This window comes from Narcine bancroftii, chromosome 6, assembly GCF_036971445.1.
Source record: "Narcine bancroftii isolate sNarBan1 chromosome 6, sNarBan1.hap1, whole genome shotgun sequence".
Lineage (NCBI taxonomy): Eukaryota > Metazoa > Chordata > Chondrichthyes > Torpediniformes > Narcinidae > Narcine > Narcine bancroftii.
In genome coordinates this window covers 134,493,247-134,513,093 of record NC_091474.1, presented here as the reverse complement: position 1 = coordinate 134,513,093, position 19,847 = coordinate 134,493,247, and the positions used below count along the sequence as shown (strand labels likewise).

At 40.4% G+C, this 19,847-nt stretch overlaps 1 protein-coding gene across 5 annotated transcripts in view; it reads right to left on the bottom strand.

The window, feature by feature from the left end:
- LOC138736495 (adhesion G protein-coupled receptor B3-like) overlaps positions 1-19,847 on the bottom strand; it is a 658,849-nt gene that overhangs the window by 324,909 nt on the left and 314,093 nt on the right. The window lies entirely within an intron of this gene.

The window sequence follows — 19,847 nt, the reverse complement described above, 5'->3', positions numbered from 1 at the left end:
AGAGACATATCAGCTATGGGAAGACATTCCTACCATCTACCCTATCAGTGCTCCTGTACACCTCTATAACAATCCCCCTTAGTAGGTGCCATTCCATGGAACACTAACCCAGCCATTCTTGAGTCTCCTCATATTCTTCCCCAGGCAACCATCCAATGCATCTCTTCTGCACCCTCTCCAGTTCATCCACCTCCTTCCTTTAATGTGGTGACTGAAACTTATAATGTACAATAACTGTGTCCTGGGTATTTGAGTTGCCATATCTATTTTCCATTCAGGTGTGCCTTTGCCTATCTCTGACTCTGCAGTCTACTCTCTGACATTCTTTGACCTTGCATCTGCTCATCAGCTATTGAATGCAATCGATAGCTTACTCCACCACCTCCCACCCTGCAAATTAAAACTAATTGATTCCTACGTTTTTCCCCTTTATGATGAAAAATCGTGTATATCATGGCTAATGTGATTTATGGTGTGAAAAATAAAAAATTTAAAAAAAAAAAAAAATGAAGGCCTGCTGAGAATCTCCAGCATTCTCTGTTCTTAGTTTCAGATTTCCAATAACTGCATGTTTTTGGTTTTCACTGAAAATTTGATGCTCTCCTGACTTACTTCCCAACTCTACCTTCCATAAACTCTGGTTCATTGGTTCTCCGATTGGCAGTGGCTTCATTTAAAATTTTGTATCTTTTTTGTTGATCCATCCAACATCTCATCCATCTTTAACTCCAAAACTATTTCTCATTCTACAGCCCACCAAGATCTTTTACCTCAACCTTTGCCTGTTCCTCAGTACCAATTTTAATCTCCATCATTTAGAGGCATGGGGCATCAGCTTCAGATTCTCTCCCTGAGCCTCATCACTTCTCTAGTTGTCTGTCATCTTCAAAGATCCCACCCAAAATCTTTTTCGGACAACTTCTGTCCATTTGACCTTGTATCTCCTCATGTAGTGGAGTATCTAATCTTGCTGAGTATCATTACCAATGAAATGTTAGTTCAAACCTGATCTGCTTCTGCCCATATTTTGGGAACCAAAAGCTGAAATTTGGACCAGAAACATTGCCAAAGCCTTGGATGATGTGAGATTATGGAATTAGTGGGCAAGATTCCTGCCTGAAGCAGGGAATTAACTCAATAAAATAGTTACATTCTTGTGCATAAATAGGAACAAAACTCAAAGAAGGAAAATTATTTTTTCCCCAGTGACCACTGTAAACCGAGAATGAATTGTAATTCATGAAATATTTTTCGGCAAATATACATTTTGCATGCAACCATTAGTCACAGAACCCTCATCAATTTATAACTGGATTTTACTGTTTAAATTTAGTGTTTTAAATTCTACTTTTCTTTGAGCATTCTACTCTAGTTTAATATTGAAACTACTAATCTTAGGACATTAAACAAAACAAAGTTGATCTTGGCAAGGGCATTGAACTGATCAAAATTTGCCGAATTATTTTAGTCCTGCTCCGCTTAAGATCAGTAATTCTATTTGAAAGAACCTGCCTCTATGATCATGAACTTTTAAAATTATTTTTTTCAGGATCTTGACGTCACTCGCAAAGCCAGGATTTATTGTCCACTGTAGTCCTTCTGATGGTGGTGAATCATCAGCTTGAACTGCTGCAGTCTTGCTCGTGAAAGTGTTCCAAAGTGCAGGTGGGAGACAATTCCTGGATTTAGACCCAGTTAGAGTAAAGCCCAAGTGCAAAACCTCTTTTTCAGGAAATGGTTTCCTATTATCGGCCTTGTTTTGCCACTATTAATTTTGTGTGCCTCCACCAGGTCTCTCCCCGGACTCCTCCACTTTCAAAGAAAACAAATCCAGTCGACTTGGCCTCTCCTCATAACTGAAATGCTCCATCCCAGGTAATATTCTGGTGAATCTCTGAAGCAATCATTCCTTCCTGCAATGTGGTGACCAGAACTGCATACACTACTCCAAGATTCCTTTATTAATGTTTACCATAAGTTCACAGCACTTTTGTGTATTGCACTACAAATGCAGCATTTGCAGACCTTCCAGTTTAACTCCCCTTGTATTTTGTTCTCTAGCTAAAGAAGGCTTATATTCCATATGCCTCCTTCTCTACCTTCTTGCCACTGTGCTGTCACCCTCAGTAATCCTTAGACTTGTAAGCCAAGGTCAGTCTGTTCCTCAATACTCTCTAGGGTCCTACATTCCACTGTATAGGTACTACCATTATTGATTCTGCCAAAGTTTTCCACTGTATCCAGCATGATAGATGCAAGTCTTCAGCCAATTTGATTCATCCCAGGTGATATCAAGAAGGGACTAAAGGCATTGGATACTGCAAAGGCAATGTCCTCAGTGCCATTCTGGCAATGGTACTGAAGATGGCTCCAAAGCTTGCCACACCCATGGCTCAGCTATTCCAGTATGCTACAACACTGGTATCTACCTGATTGTGGAACAATGCCAGGTATATCTTGTTCACAAGAAGCATGACAAATCCAACATGGCCATTTAACTGCTCTCGGTGATTGGCAAAATGATGAAATGAGCACTTGCTTAGCAACAAATGCTATCTGAAGCACTTGCTTAGCAACAATTTGCTCACAGAAGCTCAATTTAGGTTCTGCCAAGTCACTCAGCTCCCAATTTGATCACAGCCTTGGTCTAATTATAAATAAAAAGGCAGAACACCAGGAGTGAAGTGAGAGGAGTTGCTCTTGACATCAAGGCAGCGTGTTGCATCAAGGAGCTCTGGCTAATCTGGACGCAATAGGAATCAGAGGAAAACCCCCTCCACTGCTTGGAATTGTTCTGAGGGTGATGTTTGTGGTGGCTGGATGTCAAATAGGAAGTCAAGGGCTGAGAAAGCACAGGACCACCATCAAACCACATACAATCCTCACTTGGAAATATATCAAAGCTCCTTTACCATCTCAAGATTCAAATCCTGGAATTCCCCCCTCCATCAGTATATTGTGGTTACACCCACACCTCAAGCTCCACAATGGTTCAAGAAAGTATCTCATTACCACTTCTCAAGGGTAATTAGGGATGGACAATTAAATGCTGGCTCAATCTGTAAAGCCCATATTCTTACCTTGCATTTTTCACTTCCCATTTATACAAATGATTAATATCTAAGATAATCCTCCTGGAAAATTGTACTGACAGGATCTTCCCCTAACAAAACCATGCTGACCGTCATGGCTTTCCAAGTGTAAGTTGATCAGAATCAGGATTTATTGTCATAAATAAGTCATGACATTGAGTATTTTGCAGCAGCAACTAAGTGGAAATATTGTAAACTTAAAATATTACTATAAATTTAAAAATATAAAAATAATAGTGCACGAGAAGTCAGGCAGTGTCGTTGCTTCATTGATTCTTCAGGAATCTGATGGCAGCGGGGAAGAAGCTGTCCTTGTGCCATTGAGTGCTTGTCTTTAGGCCCCTGGACCTTTTTCCCTGATGGTAGGAGAGTGAAGAGGGCAAGGGGGATCTTTGAAGTTAGAGGCTGCTTTTTTAAGACACTGCCTCATGTAGATGTCCTTGATGGAGTGAAGTCTGGTGCCTGTGATGTCGCAGGATGAGTTAATAACCCACTGGAGTTTATTCTTGTCCTGAGAGTTGGTGCCTCCATACCAGGTAGCGATGCAACCAGCCAGAATGGTCTCTGTGGTACATTCGTAGAAAATTTTGAGAGTTTTCGGTGACATACCAAATCTCCTCAGACACCTCACAAAGTATAGCTGCTGGTGAGCCTTCTTTGTGATTGCATCAACAGGACAAATCCTCAGAGATGTTGAGACACCCGGGAATTTGAAGCTCTTGAACCTCTCCACTACTGAGCCCTTGATGAGGTCTGGGTCATGTTCCCCTAACTTCCACAGTCATCTTCTTGGATTTGCTAATGTTGTTATCATTATATCATTCAACGAGCTGATCTCTCTCCCTCCTGTACACTTCCTCATTGCCGTTTGTGATTCTGCCGACAACTGTGGTGTCATCGCAAAGATGGAAATAGTATTAGAATTGTGCATGGCCACACAGAGATGGGAGTATAATGAATAGAGTAATGGGCTAATGTGATAGCTTCAGGCTTTTTTCCAGTAACTCCGACCATTGACATTGGACTCACAAGCCTGAAAGTACATGGATATCTCTGCTTCCCCTGAATTAAGATGGCACATTTGTTGTTTCATTCATCTGACATCTCATCTATGGCTAGGGAATATTTAAAAATGTCAGGGCTACAGAAATCTTCTCCATCATCTCCAATAGAAGTTTGGAATACATCAAGGCTGAACGTGCCACAAAATTTGTTGTTTTGGAGCAACAGTATTGTGCATTATAGGTGCAAAATTACTATAAATTATAGTTCCATAAATACAAGATTTAAAAATAAATAATTAGTGCAAAAAGAGAAAAAAAAGTGAGGTAGTGTTGATAGGTTCATTTAAAACCTTTAAAACCACTGATAACTAATATCTCCTCCTTTTTACAACTAAATTGTTCCAGAATTTTACCATCTGCTTCGCTGACTTCCACAGCTACAATGACCATCTCCTCAGTGAATCCAGAAACAATTTGTCTTCTGGCTTCCACACACAGATTGTCTGTGGAGGTGATTCCACAGTGCTGCCTCTATCCGCCTCTGTAGAAGAGATTGTGGGCAGAGGAGGTGCTCTCATATAACCTCAGGGAGTAATTGTAGTGCATTTTGTTGAGGATACATATTGTGCATCTTTGATACCACCACCATTGGGAAATAATTTGAAATATTTATCACATGTATGCCTCTTATTACCTTATATACCTCTATTAGGTCAGCACTCAGTCTCCTCCACTCCAGAGAAAACAAACCCAGTCTATCCATTGTTTCAAGTAGAGGATAGAATGTCAATGTAGAGGGAACTTTGTCCACGATGGTTTCAAACTTCCCAAGGGAATTATGCTCATCTATACAAGTGGAGAATCACAATCCTGACATGACTTGCAGTTAGAGAGTTGGACAAGTTGGGCTGATGTGCTTGTTCCATGCTGGATGACTCCATGAGACATGGGCTCTTTGGCCCACTATGCCCTTGCCAGCCATTTTGTCCATTGATTTGCCTGCACTTTGTCTGTATCCTTCTCTGCTTTGCTTCTTACAAGTGTCTATCTAATGGTCTTTTAAACAGTCATTGTAATTGAATCTACTACTCCTCAAGTCCACTTAAAAACTGCATCCTCCCACCTTCTTGTCTTTGATAACCCCACTAAGGGAAAACGATTCAAACTACCTACCCAATGTATGCCTCTAACTACCTTATATATCTCCATCAGTTCACCATACAGCCGCCTTCACTCCAGAGAAAACAACCCTAGCCTATCCAATCTTTCCCTTTGAACAAAAACCCTGCAACCCACCCAACAGGCTGCTGAATCTCCTTTGCACTCTCTCCAGAACAACCACGGACTTCTTACCATGTAATAACTAGAATTGTACACAATACTCCAAATGTGGCCGAACCAGTGTTTTTAGCAATGTTTCATCATGTCACAGCTGTTATATTGTAGATGATGAAAAGTTTTTTTTGTTTCACGAGTCACTTGCCACAGGAGACTCAGCCTTGAAGGAAATGGAACTTGTCAGGCATGAAATTCGTCAATGTTATACATAAAACTCATGCTTCTGTTGAGTCATTAAATATAACCATGGCAGATCTAAGATAGAGATGAGGACAAACTGTTTCTCCCAGTAAGTAGTAAATCTGTGAAATTCACTGTCCAAAAAAGCAGTGTCATCTGCTTTACTAAATGTATTTAAAACACAGATAGGTAGATTTTTGATAAATAGTGAAAGTAAAGGTTCTAGGGAACAGGCGGGTAAGAGGAGCTGCGTCCATGGTCAGATCAGTCACATCCTTGTTGAATAGAGCAGGAGTGACAGACCAGATGGTCTACTCCTGCTCCTATTTCTTATCTTTATATGTTCAGATGGTTAGACACAGCTGGTTGATATATCCTTGCATCTGATTTTTTTTTCATTCCAGATCTCTATCAAGTGGTATGTCACATTTTTATAGAAACCCGTCTGGTAAAGGCACAAATGTAATTCATATTATTGACTATGAAATGGGGATAAGGGATAAATTGTTAATGCCCATGCAACCTCACCTCTGCAACTGTAGCTTTTGTTGCAGTCTATTCAGTCTGAGCTTTAAACACCATTGACTTGAAATATCAGCACTTCTCTGTGTGCAGTCCCTGCTGAGCAGTACATGCCAACATGTATTTTTGGTTTTCAATTTTAGCTCTGTAGTTCAATGATATAGTCATTCCCTCTCTTCCTTAAGATCACTTATTAGTGTGTTAATTAGATATTAAAATGCAATATTATTTATTCTGGAATAGATTCATCCTTCAAATAAAACTTTTCAAATTTTTCTTCTCACTAACTGACCTCCATATTTTCTTTTCTACCTTTTGTTTACTATCAATGCAGCCATTATTGGGATGAATATCTATTTTTTTATGTGCTTGTTGATTTGATTTCACTCTCAGCCTTGGTTTAACTGATATCATGCAAATGGCTTCTTCTATTTTAATTGCATGTCGCGATGAAATAAAAATGGCACTGCAGAATTGTTCTTTGATGCTACGCATAAAATTAGGCATAAGGTTAATAACTGCCATGATAAAGGAGAATGGATTAAAAAGGAAATTAAATTAAATTTAAATGAAGAATGTAAGTTAATTACCTTTTCAAAACTGGAAACAACAACAGAAGTTGCATTGTTGTTGTCCAAAATGTTTTTAAAATTTGCCTTGATACTTAAAATATGAGGCTTCCACTTTTTACACTAGAATTCTACTTCTTTCCCTTTATTGTGCACCTGCTTCAGGACATAGACTAGTAATCAGAACAAAACAAACGAGTATTAAAGGATGTAACTTTTGGTATAAATACACTTTCACGTTTTTAACTTGGGTTAACTGTAAGTTGTAAATCTGGTTGGTACTATTGGAAGACATCTTTCTGTGTAGAGCACGCACAAAGGAAATCATGATCGATTCTAGTGTATGTTCTTTTGAGGTTAAAATGCAGATCATCTCATATTTAACCAATAGAACAGACAGAAACAAATCCCAATCTGAAACACAGAATTAGTTCCAGAACTCACAACCTGCACCAATTATGTTGAAGGGGCACTGGGAAAAAGCAAGGGAATTGGAGTGATTATATATTTTGACAAAGAACTAGCAGAGTCCAAAGGGGTTAAATGGCCTCAATCAGAAAGGCTGAAAATGATACATTTTGTACATAAAGGGAACTGAGGGATATAGGGAACAGGTTAGAAATGGCAATTGAAGTCAAGATCCAAACACCCATGTTCATATTGAAAGGGAGAGCAGACTCGAGGAGCTGAATGAAGTTTCTGCTCCTATATCTTATGTTTAATTTCTTTTTGCCTCTGCTTGTTGGTGAAAGTAATGTCTCAGTTTAATTTAATTATCTCTTCAATACTGTAAAGTACTTCTGTGTTTCAATCATATCTGCGGATTTGCTAGGAATTAAGGAAATGATTGGCTATTCCAATTTACTATTTGGTAAGGTCCACTATTTAAGATTCCTTTATTGTCAGGTAATAGTATAGAACATGAAATTGCCTTCTCCCTGCTGTTAGGCAGACAAAGAGTCACCATTAGTGTCACTCAGCACCCCCTTATGGTAAAAGAGAAAGAAAAGCAAAAGAGAGTCCCTTCAGAGTCAATGAATTTCCATGAATTTGCCTCTGATCCTTCAGCAGCTGCACAGACTCCAGTTTAATTCATCTGCAACCCGAGCTCCAGATCCAAACCTCCGACATGATCAGGAAGCCTTCAGCTCCCAAGCCTCCTTGGAAGCCTTCTTGCCCTCATCAACCCCTTGAATCCCAGCTCCGATAACTGGTTCCCATGAGCCAGTCTCCAGCAACCCACAGCCCATGAGGGTCCACTGACTGCAAGTTACCCGCAGCACATGTGGATACCTCAGCCACTGAGCCCCATGCAGTCCCCATGCTGTAGCCACCTTCTCTGTGAGGTCTTATCCTCTGCTTCTCCTTCTCAAAGTGGGTTGTTCTTCCCGTTTCTGGTGCCCTGGGCCAATCTGACGTTTCCCCGGAGTCTGCACTCATCACAAGCACCGTCATCTTGGGCCCAAACTCCCCGATTGAAGGATTTTACTTTTAAACACCATTGGCTCCTTTAACCGACATTTTATAGCCTGTATTGCACCAATGGTATTGGAACCAGGTGGTTGAAGCCTTCAGAGCAGCATTGTATCTCCGCTGTCCTCAGTCTGCACCAACAGCAGCGTTGCTGATACAGCAGCTTTTACAATGTCGCCTTTCTTTTACAGTTGCAAAATCTGGACTTTCCAACTCTAATCATTTGGGAACAGAGCCTCCCCCTATTACAAATGAATCACTGTCAGAAAAGAGGGGATGAGCTTAGCTTTTCTGGAGTTCTTGTGGAGCCACTGCTGTGTCAGCAGAGGCCGTCAGGTCGGACCAGTATGCCGTCAGGTCGGACCAGTATGCCGTCAGGTCGGACCAGTATGCCACATGGAAGAAATGGAATCTAGTAGAAAGCCAAGCCAGGATGATTTGTCACACCACTTGAAAAGAAAAGGCAGTTTAAAAAAAAGAATTTGCCTCTGGCATATTGCTGCTCTATCTCAAGCCAGTGGGTGATGGGGACACAATTACCTCCAAGTTTATTGACTTAATTACAGATCAACCTTCTCTATTGTCACCGATCAAGATTCTTGAACACTCTTGAATTGTGGTTGTGCCTTCACCATGTGAATTATAGTGGTTTACAGTGATTGACTCTCCACCATCTTTGGAACAACCATAGATAGGCAATTAATTTTCTCTGGGTAATTATGCCCATTCTGGGAATGATTTCAAAAATATATCATATTTTGCCTTCAATAAATTTTAACAGACCTGCAGGTGAAGGGACTCCTGGGACACTAAGAAACTGGTGACCTAGATTTGTAACACCAATCTATCTTCAAATGTTTCAAAATAGGACAGTTACTTTATATTACTGAAAATTGTAAAATTTCCAGAGGCTTGCAAAACCAGTTCCAGGATTGAGGATAAAATTATGGAGCTTCTTGTTTCTTGAACAGCTTTCTCTGCAAGTCAAGCTTCACTTGGAACAACCAAATGTTGAATGACCATTAGTTAAATCTTGATAATTTCACCTCTCTAGTTTAAAGTAATTTTGGAGTGATGCAGTACCGAAGGAAACTGTTCTGATTGTTATGCCTGTGCTGGAGTTTTGGGCAAGAAATCCAATTCTTCCCACTCTCATTTTCTTTCTCTGTAGTCATTTATTTTTTAAAATTTTTCTTTGAGTACTGCACTCATATTGATCTCTATTGAACATTACTGGTGCATCTGCTCCAGCACCTTTCAATTCAGTCCAATTTAAGATCAGAAGAACTCTTTGTTCAGAGTTGTAATGTTGACTCAGATTGTTTTTTTTGTAAATCTTCACTCAGGTTGCAGAAACCTTAATTGACTGGAAACATGATAAAGGTTTTGAAAGAATAGCGAAGAGGAGAATGGTCACCTCCATCAAATGCCCCTCATAATTCGAGGTGCACAACTTCTAGTCCAAATCATTGCTCGGCTTTGTCTGTGGCTCATCTGCTGCTCAGAATCTTCCCCATACCTCTGATACTCTTCTACACGATGACGCCAATGTATTCCTGGCTATCCTCCCTTACACCATGCTCAGGAGATATATCATCTGCAATTCTGTAATCTGTATTCTAATCTTCATTATCCATTTGCTTCCTGATCTATATTTGATTCAAATTAAGAAAACTAATTATAATTTACTTTGTTAATGTATTCTAATTCTTATTGGTCTCTCTCCTTCCTTTCTCTACTCCTCTAGTTTTGCGGAGTAGAGAGATTGCAGTTGCCGAGGCTGTAACCTCAGGAAGTTCGCGCTACCCCAGCCCATTCCTTTAAACTCTGATAGTGATTAACCCTCTCTGCAAATATCTCTTTATGTCTCTCAGTAGGAGTTGGGGATATTTTATTATATTAAATGGTGCTACATAAATACAAAAGAGTCTGGAAAAACAACCACCTGAAGAAACACACAAAGATAAGCGTGTACAGAGCCGTTGTCATACCCACGCTCCTGTTCGGCTCCAAATCATGGGTCCTCTACCGGCATCACCTACGGCTCCTAGAACACTTCCATCAGCACTGTCTCCGCTCCATCCTCAACATTCATTGGAATGACTTCATCACCAACATCGAAGTACTCGAGCTGTCAGAGTCCGCAAGCATCGAATCCATACTGCTGAAGACCCAACTGCGCTGGGTGGGTCACGTCTCCAGAATGGAGGACCATCGCCTTCCCAAGATCGTGTTATATGGCGAGCTCTCCACTGGCCACCGAGACAGAGGTGCATCAAAGATGAGGTTCAAGGACTGCTTAAAGAAATCTCTTGGTGCCTGCCACATTGACCACTGCCAGTGGGCTGATCTCGCCTCCAACCGTGCATCTTGGCACCTCACAGTTCGGCGGGCAGCAACCTCCTTTGAAGAAGACCGCAGAGCCCACCTCACTGACAAAAGACAAAGGAGGAAAAACCCAACACCCAACCCCAACCAACCAATTTTCCCCTGCAACCGCAGCAACCGTGCCTGCCTGTCCCGCATCGGATTTGTCAGTCACCAACGAGCCTGCAGCAGACGTGGACATACCCCTCCATAAATCTTCATCCACGAAGCCAAACCAAAGAAAAAAGAAAAAGATAAATACTTTGTGTTGTTATTGGTTTAATTCCATTGATTTGCTTTATCTCTATTTGACTAACATTTGCTAGCTCACTTGTTTAATAACCAGAAGAAAAATGTGAAATGTAAATTTTTGGCTGTGGACTTTAATTAAAAAAAGAATTAATCAAATGTAGAAATTGAATTGCACGCTGAAGGTTGTGCATTTGCGTTGAGAGTTTTTTGAAGAAGACCGCAATCCTCAGAAAATGTTGTGCACATTAGTCTCACAATGGTAACTGTTGTAAAGAAAGTATTTATAGCCACCAACTATGTGTTGCTGTGTTATTTTCTGTTCAATCATTCTCATTATTCATGCTGCTGAAAATCATTATTTGGTCCAGTGGAAACACTTGGCTAAGGATTGGCAGCTACCGCAATGCAAGTCAATTTAGCCTGAAATAAATTATCAGTTGTCAGAAAGGGTGTGAAAATCTTAATGAGGCTTGACGCCAAGTTAACTTTTTCACATTCGCCCCTCGCTGATTTGATTTATGGAGAAGGAAAGGATTTTCAAAAGAATAAATGGTAAATTTCCCTGCAGTGCAGACAGAGGTATAGATATCCAAAGAAATAAATGTCCTTGTCCAGGACTTTCATGGTTGACTCTTGCTGTAAATCTTGCATGTTGCTTCTTTGTGAAATCTGATCTCTATTGGGAAAAAAATATCATTGGAGCATCTGAGCTTCTTTATTTAAAAAAAAACATCCTGAAATCTATGGCAGTGTGGTTGGCAGATTGCACTTCCCATCCACAGTCCAGATCATAGGCCTCTCATTTCAATGGGGACACACAGGAGACTACAGATTTTGGAATCTGGAGCATAAAACAATCTGCTGGAGAAACTCAGCAGGTCAAGCAATGTCAATATCTTCCAAGTTTTCATTCTGACCCTGAATCTCATGAGGGGTTCTGGTCTGAAACGGTGATCTCTTTTTTTCTCCCATTGATGCTGCTTGACTCGCTGTGTACCTTCAGCTGGTTGCTTATTTTTCTTGCTTTCATTTTAACACCATCACTTTACGAATATGATTTGAGAAATGGGAAGTGCTGCAAATACTCAGAAGGCAATCCAGAACCTGTGGGAATTTGGTTTTAGATTTCAGCTTCATTGACCATGATTTTCAGTCAATCAAACAGAAATAATATTTGAAATGCATAAAAGAGAAAATGTGCTGTTGTATTTTTCCATTGTCATAAGGAAGTTGCAAAGTTCTGCGTAGGCAATCCAATACAAAAGAAACATGCATTGGAAAAATGATGGTTGAGTGGATGAGTGATAGCCCGGCTTCGGGTTTGTTGCCATTCGACGTGGGCAATCATTTCTCTCCATCCGTCACAATCTCTGAACCAACCAAATTATAGTTGCTGCCTCCCCTGTTCTCCTTTGGTGAAGGCTCCATCTTTGAACTGAGACCATAGTCAATGTTCATGATTCAAGAGAAAAATACTGAAGTGGTTTCCTGTTGCCTTCTTCAGTTGCAGTGTCCATTTTGGACAGGTAACCCTGGCCATTGATCTGCAGATTTTCTGCCCAGTGTTTTTAGTTTTATATCCATAAATTCAAATTTGCAGAATCTGCTTGTAAAAAACCATCCACCATCTGCAATCCATGGATTCACGTGACCCTGACTGGGAGGTTATACAGGTACTACACCTTGCCCAAGGGTGACCTGTAAACTATCGGACAGAAGGAGCACCTTACATGGAAAGAGCACCTTACATGATGTTGGCTATATGGAAAAATACTCTACAGTTCTTGCTCCAATAATTTTCTAGACCAAGATCTGTTATAATCACCTGAAAAGTCAGATAGATACAGTTGCTCTCAAAGACGGTATCTCTCAAGATGGTGTATTTTTCCAAACGTTGCTTAAGAATTTGCTCAGAGCCATTGAGAGGTTTTGATCCTGTATACCTTTAGCAAGGTATGCGAGGGCCAACAACTGATAAAGCTGATAATTTCTATGACCTTGACACAGCACTCAACTCAACGGATATCAGCTGAACTTTTATGGGACCTCTCAGAGCCTACATCTGAATATCATGTGAAGCATTTCCAGTTATGTTTATGTCTGTGGTGTTCCAAACTACATGTGATACTCACACTAAATGTAATGAGAACAAGATTAGAGCTACGATATTCATAGTTGTCATCTCAGACTGAGGGTAAACATTTCAGTAACATCTTGTGTTTGTGGGACCTTGGAAAATGTTTAACTCTTCAGTCACGGAAATTGAAAGGCCAACTAGTACTGCTGAAGAGCAACAATTTTTGCATTAAAAATCAGGGCCCTGCAAACTCTTAAATTCTGTGAAGCGGTCATGGCTGTTGATGAACATGCAGATTTTGACCATGATTTTAATGGGGTCATAATCTATTAAAATTAGTAACATGGTGGGCATAGAGAACTGTCACAAAAATCTTAAGCATGAACCTTTTGGAGGATACAAAAAAAACTAAAAGTCAAGGGCAGCCAGGATAGTTAATCTGAGAGGGTGCTAATTATTTAAAGAGGATTTTGGGGAAGTGCTTGAAGGGAAACATTTATGGAACTATAGGGAAAAAGCAAGAAAATTAGACATTAGATGGTCTCCCATGTATTTTTAAACTATGAATCAGTGATTCCAAAATACTTTTGACAGCCATTTATAGTTCCAAATATTGAATTTAACAATAAGGTGTTGCACTTAATGCTACTGATATAAAAAAAATACCAAAACATATGTATTATGATACACTAAACAGAAATATTAGTCATCAAAAACCCATTATGCAACCGCTGCACAAAACAGAAAATTAGTTTACCATGCTTCGATTTGTGTTGTAATTTTGAGCTTCATCAAACAATATAAAAAAAGTACTTGACAATCAAAAGACTAGTTTGGGATAATAGTTGACTTTTGCTCAAATAAATGTATTTGGGATGGCTATAAACATCCCGGGTTTCTGGAAAAATAAATGTTTTTGCCGTGAACGAATGTAAGTAATTGTTGTGCGTTAGACACAGTGGGTACACCCTTGAACATACAGAGGCTGATTTGTTTCATTAGCTGCCATTAATTAAAACAAATTTCTCTGTTCTTTCAGATTGCATCACATGGTGTGCACATAACAGACACCCAAAGCCAAGATATTGTGCCCAGTGGACAAAAAAAAATCAAAGGTGATAAATCAAATGTGGACAGAGGACAAAGGGTTAGTACTGCTGTGTTCCCATGTAATGTGTGACCACAAATGTTAAAGTGACATTCAAATATAACAAACCTTGTGGATTCATCTGGTATCAGGGACTTGTTTTACCAGGGGCTGTGAATCAGATCAGACTGCAAAATAGATTTTTATCTCCATTTTATCTCCAATGTCAGAAGGAAGGAAATGAGGGTAACCAGAGAAAAAAAAAATGTGGCCCCTCAAAAATCAATGTGGTCCTCATGTAGAAAGCAGAGAGTGACGGTAGAAGGATTTTTTATGGATGGGAGGCCTGTGACTCGTGATATGCCACAGGGTTCGGTGCTGGGCCCATTGCTGTTTGTAATCTGGGTCAATAATTTGAATGAAAATGTACATGATGTGATGACCAAAGTGTCTTCTATTGTAGATAGTGAAGATGGTTGCCAAAGATGACAGCAGGATCTTGATCGCTAGGGTAATCGGACAGAGAAATATTTGATGAAATTTCATAGTGTTGCAGTTTGGGAAGACTAACATGGGTAGCACAAACACAGTGAATGGGCAGTGTTGGAGTGCAGAGGGATCTAGGAATACAGGTGCACAGAACCTTGAAAGTGGAGTCATAGGTAAAAAGGGTGGTTAAAAATACTTTCGGCATATTGCCCTTCATCAGTCAGAATATTAAGCATAGGATTTGGAAGGTCATGTTACAGTTGTATAAAATGCTGATGAGACTCTATTTGGAGTATCATATTCAATTTTAGTCACTGTGCAACAGGAAAAACGTTGTCAAACTGGAGGGTACAGAAGATTTATGAGGATGTAGTCAGGACTCAAGGGTCTGAACTATTGGGGAGAGGTTGAACAGGCTCAGGCTTTATTCCTTGGAGAACAGGAGGATGAGGGGTGATCTCGCAGAGGTGGACAGAATCATGAGAGGAATAGAGCGGATGAAGGCAGAGTGTTTATTGCCCAGAGTCGGGGAATTGATAATCAGAAGAGTTGATTTAAGGTGAGGGGGCAGAGATTTAACAGGAAGCTGCTGGAGGAAGTGGTTGAGGCAGGTACTATTGGAATGTTTAAGAAAATATTAGACAGATACATGGATAGGATATGTTTAGAGGATATGTGCCAAATGTGGGTAGGTGGAACTAATGTGGGTGAGACATTTTGGTCATCTTGGGGAGGTTGGGCCCAAGAGATTGTTTCCATACTCTATTACATCCCCATTGGAATTAAAGTAGAACATAGAGAGTTCAGCCCAGGAACAAGCCCTTCAGTCCATGTGTTCATCCAGGACATGATGACCAAATCAAACTAAAGCTCTACAGCTTGCACTTGATGAATATCCTTCCATTCCCTTCATATCTTGTCTAGAAACTTCTTAAATAGTACTTCAGAATCTGCTACCACCACTATTCCTGGTATCCCTTTTCAGGAATCAGGGAAGGTTAATTGTTGGCATCATTTCATAGGGGGTGGGTTCTCCCTCTAAATGAAGTTGGGATGTTTACACCAGTCCCCCTCCCAGGTGCCACTCAGAAAATTTGGCTTAGCTTCAGCTCTGTGTTTGTTGTCAGCCAGCTTGTGTCTGACTGAGAAGGTTGTGCATTCATCCAAATGCAAAATTTGAGCATATAAAATACACAGCAGCTTCCACTGAATCCCACGATTTCACCAAATTTCAAAAATATGGACATTTCAGTCATCAACATTCTCGGAGATTGAGCATTGTGAAACGCTCAAATATTTATAACCCCCATATAAAGAAATGTTTCTTCTTACCAGCCCAAAAATTCCTGGCCCCTTACCCTGAGACTGCTTCCAAGACCCAGTCTCTGCAGTCTGATAAATGAGCCCCTCAGCAATCACTCTGTCACCTCCCTCAGAGCCCTGTGCTTTTCAACAAGATGACTTTTTAGTGAACCAAGGAACATCTGGCACAAGGTGTCCTCCTGGAATGACCCACTTGTCTGAGGAATCGGTCTAATAAACCTAGATTGCACTCCTCCCATGGAAAATATACCCTTGAGCATGAATGGAAACAAAACTATTTGCCATTTTCATATGTTTGCTGCCAATGCTTTTTTAAAAATCTTAATAGTTTACTTACCCCAGCAATATTTTCCTCATTTGCCAAGCAACACCCCCCACCCCTCATCGCCAACGCCTGGTTTGATTGAAACAATTGTTTTAGATACAGTCTTTTATACATCCTTAAAGTGAATTAAACATATTTTCATCACTTTTCCCAAGATATCTTTCTACATGATTAATAAATAACTGTCTCATTAAATAAAAAAATAGAAATACCCTACTGAACAATTTGTCCAAAGATAAATTGCTCCAGGAAATTGATTTGAATGGTCAATTTGTTCTCTGAACTACTCTGCTAACTTTGACACCTCCAGCCTTCAAATAAATATTTTTGTTGCCAATAGGCAATGCATATCATTATTACAATCTATTTTATTATTTGATTAACACTCCATCCATTAGTGCAGCTGTTGCAAGAACGCTTATAAACCACATCGCTGAGTGTCTTATATCTCTTGTTATCAAGTGATCAGATGGATCACGACATTTGCTGGTGTATTACTTGTTATCTTGTATCATTATATCTGCTGGTGAGTTATAGTTTGTTATCTTTATCTTTACCCATGCTGATTTACTGTTTGTCACAAACATGGGAGATATATAGTTAGCTAATTAAAGCCCTGCAGCAGCTTTGTGGGAAAATAGTCTACAGTACCAAAGAACTGGATATAGTTAGGGCGCAAAAGTGAAAGGAGTAAGGATCTGTCTGAATCGGATTGATACAAACACCAGTTAGAACATTGCTTTTGCAAAGGGGATGCAGTTAAAAGGTCAAGAAAAAATGGTCAAAGCCACTTCCAAACAATATACAGCTCACTCAAAGAAGCAAGAACTCCTATATTCACGGGGATCTCGAACCATGGGTAATACAGAAGTCACTGATTTAATGGGTGTTGTGGAAAAAGACCTACTTGCGATACGTGGACTGGAAGAACAATTGGTTCAGTTATTCCAAGTTTCCACATTTGGTTTAACAAAAGAGTCATCATGTGTCACAACTTAAAAGTGTGCAGTTACCAGGAGGCTTTGCTCTTAAATGCGGGCATTCAAAATAGTCTGCTGACAAGAATGTATTATTTCTGCTTTATTCCTATGATAATGGAAATATTTGGAGCAACCAGTTATTTTCAGCTGCATTATTTACTGTTCAAGCATTCCATTATTTAATAGGAACAGAGGAACATAGGAAGTAGGAACAGGAGTAGGCCAAAAATGGCCCATCGAGCCTGCTCCGCCATTCAATAAGATCATGGCTGATCTAATTTATGTTATGGGAATTATTTTGCTGTTGTAAGAAGCAATACAATACAAGTGAAAACAGTAGAAAGGTCAAATAATGGAAATGAAGCCACATTAACTTGAGTCAGATCAACAACTTGAAGGGAATTATAGAGATCCTGACTAATAATGAAAACAAAGTTTTGGAACAATAGGCAAATATTAGATTGAAAATAATCAGCTTCAAATATTGGCTCTGTTTCGATTGTCTATCCTGAATTAAAATAATCTTTAGAGAGTAGAGAACATGTGTAAATAATTTGCCAATCAGAGTAGAGAATCCATGGCCTCAGGCTCTGCTGCAAATACCATATATTTTGGTGTATAAGTCAACTGGTAGATAAGTCGAGACCCCATTTTCAGGCTCATTGTAATGATTTTATCATGTATTCAGCATATAAGTCAACCCCAAATTCTCTGCCTCTCAGCAACAACCCAAAATTTGATACAACACCCCAATCGCCAAGTAACAAATTTGTAAATTAAGCAAGTAAAAAAAAAACAGTTTAAATAAAAACCTTTGCTTCTGGCCGGGAAGATGCCAAATGGAGCTGGCTCCAAGTCTTCAGCATTGGCTGCGGCCAGAGTTGGCGACGGTGATTCCATTCTCAATGTCGGGTGCGATGCTGTCTGCATTGAAGAAGTTGCCTTGCAGCCGGAACCACAGTTGCATGTTGGCCCCTGGGCAGGAGCGGGGACCTCATTCTCCCGGCAGGTGTGGGATCCCTGGCCTACTGGGCAGGAGCGGTGATGTCGTTCTCCCAAGCAGGAGCAGGGACCTCGGCCTACTGGGCAGGTGTGGGAATCTTGGCCTACTGGACAGGAGCGGCGACCTCATTCTCCCAAGCAGGAGCTGCCAACTCGTTCTCCCGAGCAGGAGCAACGACCTCGACCTACTGGGTGGGGTGGGGTGGGGGGTGGGTAGGTGTCAGGGAGTGGTAGCAAGGAGGTGCTTCCAGGGTCATCTTCTATGTCAAATCTACGTTGAGCATTTTTTTAGTTGAATTTAAGGTCTCAAAAGTATATCTGGCGTATGTCTATCCATCCCCCATTTTTCAGGGTTTCAAGACTCGACTTACACGCCAAAATATAAGGTATGTAGGATTCACTATGTAAACCCTCTTGGGACAAGTTTTCCAATCTATCATTGGTCTAACCCATAATACCTTGCTACAGTATTGATCAAAAAGCTGGTCGGAAAATTTAAGCCTACCCTCAACCTATTCTCAAACACGGTACCAGAAAATAAACATTTAATGATGTAAAACCCTTCAAACAGATTCACAGGAACAGAAAAAAAGACAAACGTATCATGGAGCTGCATTAGGTGATGTTAGAGATCTGCTGAGGAGTTGCAGTCAGTACATTTCAGTCCTCCGCGGCTGAGCACAGGGAATGTGTTAGAGGTGAAATGAACTCACATCTAACCTCCAGCTGTGTGCCTGGACTCATCGTTGAACCCAGCCTCTCACCATTGTATTTAGCATCAAACACATTTAGTGCCACTCCAATCATTCGAGCGGGCTCACTGATCATTTGGGGAAGACTTCTGTTTACTTCCTAGCAGTTTCACTTGTTTTTAAATGAATTTAACCATTTAAAATAAAATAATCAAACATTTTTTTTCTGTTTATTAATATCTTCAGTTGGAGTGGAGCCCAAGCTCCCAATCTGCTCCTCATTTGTTCCGCATGAGCCATTCCAACAATCTGGGCAGTGGCACCAGCAGGTGTTTGCAGAGTTGTACGGTCACAAAACCTTAGTGAGGCCAAAATCCTAGTATGATTGATGGTTCGGACCAGGTGCTGTGCAGAGCAGCCAGAAGGCCCTGATGACTAAAATATGGATGAAAAGTTAAGCTTCAAGTAATGTCCTAAATAACGTAAAGGAGACAGAGGTGACCTGCCTCAATGACTATTAGCCAGTCACACGATAACATCTACTTTTGAGAGGTAGGTTCACCTATCATCACAACTGGTCAATGCCAGGTGCTATCTTGCTGGCCCTCCACTCTGTGTTAGATTATATAGTCCACAGGAACACCTACATCATGCTGTTGTTCATTGACTACTACTTGGCATTCGACACCCTGATATCAGTAAAACATGACCAACTCAGGGAGCTAGGATTCTTTTAATCCCTCTGCAACATCACCACCTTCTTGCTGCTTGAGATGCATTGGCATTCTAAGACTAATGCTAGGCCTTTTGTTCTACTCTCTGTACACTCAAGACTCTATACTTAAGGTCAGCTCCAATGCAGTCTATAAATTTACTGACGACACCACTGTTGTTGGCTGAATAACAGGAAATAATGAGTTAGAGTACAGGATCTGGTTGGGTGGAGCCAGAACCACAATCTCTCTCTGAACATCAATAAGACCGTGGACCTTATAGTGGAATTTAAGAAGGGGAGGTTGAGGGATCATGCACTTGTTCATATTAATAGGATGGAGCTAAAGTTTAGTACCTTCAA